This window comes from Medicago sativa, chromosome 3, assembly GCF_051527215.1.
Source record: "Medicago sativa cultivar Bolivia chromosome 3, Bolivia_mono, whole genome shotgun sequence".
Taxonomy (NCBI): domain Eukaryota; kingdom Viridiplantae; phylum Streptophyta; class Magnoliopsida; order Fabales; family Fabaceae; genus Medicago; species Medicago sativa.
Genome location: NC_140751.1, coordinates 63,094,983 through 63,098,528, shown reverse-complemented (window position 1 = coordinate 63,098,528; position 3,546 = coordinate 63,094,983). Strand labels below are relative to the sequence as shown.

The window sequence follows — 3,546 nt, the reverse complement described above, 5'->3', positions numbered from 1 at the left end:
TTAAAATAAAATGACATGATAAAGTGTTAGAAAAATAATAATTTTATTTAAGTTTATTTAAATAAAATATACTAAACAAGAACTTTTAACCATTAGAGCTTAATTTGATACATTATCGGTGTATAAAGTTTAAGATTGTCAATCACATAGAAATCATATATGTGACTTTAGTAGTAGTTATAATTAATGACAAATGTTTTTAATGATGTAACGAATACGATTGATGACAATGTAAAAACTCTTCAGATAAGTAGTGTAAATGTTAATTTAATCTTTTTTTATTAAATCGTTATCGTTCAATTTTATAAAATATTTATAATTATATGTTCGTAGTTTTTTTTAAGTACGATTTAATCTCTGAAACAACGTATTATTCTTCAAAACAGTGAAACATATGGTAATAATTTTTTTCAATTAATAATAAAACTCTGAAAACTCAACCAACATTATATGGTTGGTACAATTTGTCACTTTGCTTATTGATACAATTATTGTTATCTTGGTAAATCTTCAATGTTTCTTTATGGTCTTCAAGTCCCATTTTGTCAAATCATTGAACCCTGCACAAAAATGAAAAAAAAAATTGAACAACATACAAATGTGCTAGCAATTAAATAATAATCAGGCTTTTTGCGTTCCATGGAGAGATGTAAGGTTCGATTATAAGGAGTTCATCGTTTTAATTCGTTCCATTTAAAAAACAATCATTAACTAACTTTAAACATTTTAAAGAACAATTTATTCATATGTGTGAGTTTAAAAGCAAAACTTACGTGTTGCAATCGACACTTGGATCAAATGGAACACTTAGAGTAATGTTGCAAAGTTGTGGTAGTTGTTTTGATCTATCAGGGTTAACTCTGAATCCTGATGCAGCGGGTTTGAGACAATTGCACACATCCCTACGAATCTGAGTGGTGTTAGCCTTTTGATTTAAATCATTTGCTCCTGCACAACAATAACTAGTTGGTGTAGCAGGGCCAACTCCCTACAAAAAAGGCAGACATGGCAACAAGGAAAAAAGAGCCGAAGAGCAGCTCACGTCATCAATTTGGCATGCATCCAATGTTGTTACGAACATGCCTAAAACCATCAGAAGCATAGAAAGAGAGATAATTTTCATCCTCAACATTTTTATTTAAATATGTGTATTTGTATGATGTTTTTGTGGATATTTAGAATGATTGGTCTTTGCAAGTATGGCTTAATATATATGCAAAATATGTTACGATTTTTTGGGTAACTCTATAGTTTTTTATTTATTTTTAATGTTAAAAAAGTCTTGTTGGTGATTTCATATTTTATTCCTTATTATTCTTACATAAAAAGGAAATGCTTTTACCTTCAATATTCATGGTCAAACTTATAATTAAGACAATCAATTCTAACTATAAAAAATTGTAAGAAGATAATGTACTTGAAATTCTGTTAAAAGTAGTTTATTTATTCTCATACTCATGTTCCCACATTCTTCAAACGCTAATAAAATTAGTAGATTTTTATGCACTATTAACGGTTATACAATGGTAAGGTAATCGGGATATGGATGTCCGTTTGTATAACTACCGAGAGGGAGAGTATCTTGATGTACGTCTAAGATTTTGAGATGAGAGAACCATTAGGACCATTGGAAATTTTGAAATGTTATTTTAAGTCTGTCTCAATTGCCTCTAAGAGAGTAAGACCTCACATTAATATTCCTTACGAAGGTGTATGCATCCAATAGGATTGACAACCTTAGACTGTAGCGCACATATAACCTTAGCGTGATCATTACGTGCAACTCAACAGTTGGAGGGGAATAAAACCATGACCTCTAAAAGAGTAAACCCGTGTGATCAGTAGGTGCAACTCAACAGCTAGTGGGATAATAAAGTCCCATGAACTCATCACTTTTATGGAAGACATTTAACCAATCTCTGAATAATGTTTGACCATTAATTAATTCCAACAAATAAATACAGAGGACCTAACCGCCGCTAACATTTTGCAAATAAAACAGGTTACTCCTAAACTCTTGATCTACTACAAACAGACTAAATTGCAAAACCCCATTTTATCTTTTATTTTATTGTTTTATTGTTTCTAAATAAGTAACTCGAATTGCTTAGTTGGAACGACAATCCTTGTGGATACGATACTCTATTTATTACTTTATTACTTGATAAGCAAATTCGTACACTTGTATAAATCCAACCATCACCTGGTTTCAAATTTGCCCATCTTAACAACGTATCTAGATGGCTTCTGATAGGTGTCAAGAATATCCAAAATGGATGCAGCTTCATTTTGACTTATGCGAGTAAATAGGAGACTATCATCAGTGAATTTGAAGGTGTGATATGTGATGTGTGCTTCTAGCAACTTTCATCCCTTGAATATGTTTCACATTGACTGTTTTGTGGAGAATACTAGACAACACGTTAACACACAAACTGAATAAGTAATGGAAAATTGGGTGACCTTGACAAAGGCCTCTCTCAAGAGTAAAAGACTTGCTAGGCTTGCCATTGATAAGGATTTGGTATGAGACCGTAGAGACACATTTCATGATGGTATTGCACAACTTCTCTGGAAAATTCATGGAAGAGATAACCATATGGACAAACGACCATTCAATCCTATCATATGCTTTGGATATATCTAAGTTCATCCCATCGTTCATTTTTTCTCTTTCCTCTTTTTCTTTAACGAGTGGAAACACTCCAAGGCGATAATCAACACGTTGTTGATAATGAGGTGGTCTTGGACAAAGCCACTATGTTATTCACAAATGAAACAATGAAAAAAAATTAGTTTTCTTTAGATGAAGCTTTGTCTCAAATGTCGTCATATTCTAAGTTTTCAAAAGAAATTTTGTGCAACAAAAGAAAGATTGATGACATAGGGACGATAGCTTTAACATAGGAATCTAGTGGTATAATCCAACACAAATTTGCTCCTAAACTCAAGGACCCTATAAGTTTTTAAATTCCACCTTTGATAGGTTAAATGAGTATTGACAATGTTTTATGTGATCTAGGGGCTAGTGTGAGACTTATGCCCTTGTCCATGTTGTAAAATATTAAAATAAAATTATATCCAAATAATAATCAACATGTAAAAATAAGAAATAATTAAACATTAAAGAGAATAAACAAGAGAGATATCAAGTAAACTTATCTTTGCTATATATTATTGTCTGACTTGGTCATCGACACAGTTCCATCAATATCCTCCAATGACAATTCATATGAAACCTACACAATAGTTATATAACCTGAGGCGTACTGACCGCATTGTCCTTAAGGATTTATCTGCCTCATAAGCGCAAATCCTCCAGGATTCAACAGGCTCTTCTTGGTTTAAAACCGAGGATACAAAATTGACAAGAAAAAATATTTCAGGAAAATGAAACCCAAAGTTGTGAATTAAACTTAAAAAACTGTTAAAGTATATCTTGAAGCTTAAGAGAAGGAGTCCTTTTTTTTTCACTCTCACATACATGTATGAACAATCTTGTTTGTTATAGACAAAGTAAAAACATGTTGCTTGTTAAAACTTATT

The 3,546-nt window shown here is 31.6% G+C and overlaps 1 pseudogene; it reads right to left on the bottom strand.

Moving 5' to 3' along the window:
* Window positions 1-769: 769 nt before the first annotated feature.
* LOC146939023 (non-specific lipid-transfer protein 1 pseudogene) lies at window positions 770-1,162 on the bottom strand (annotated as a pseudogene).
* Window positions 1,163-3,546: the final 2,384 nt, after the last annotated feature.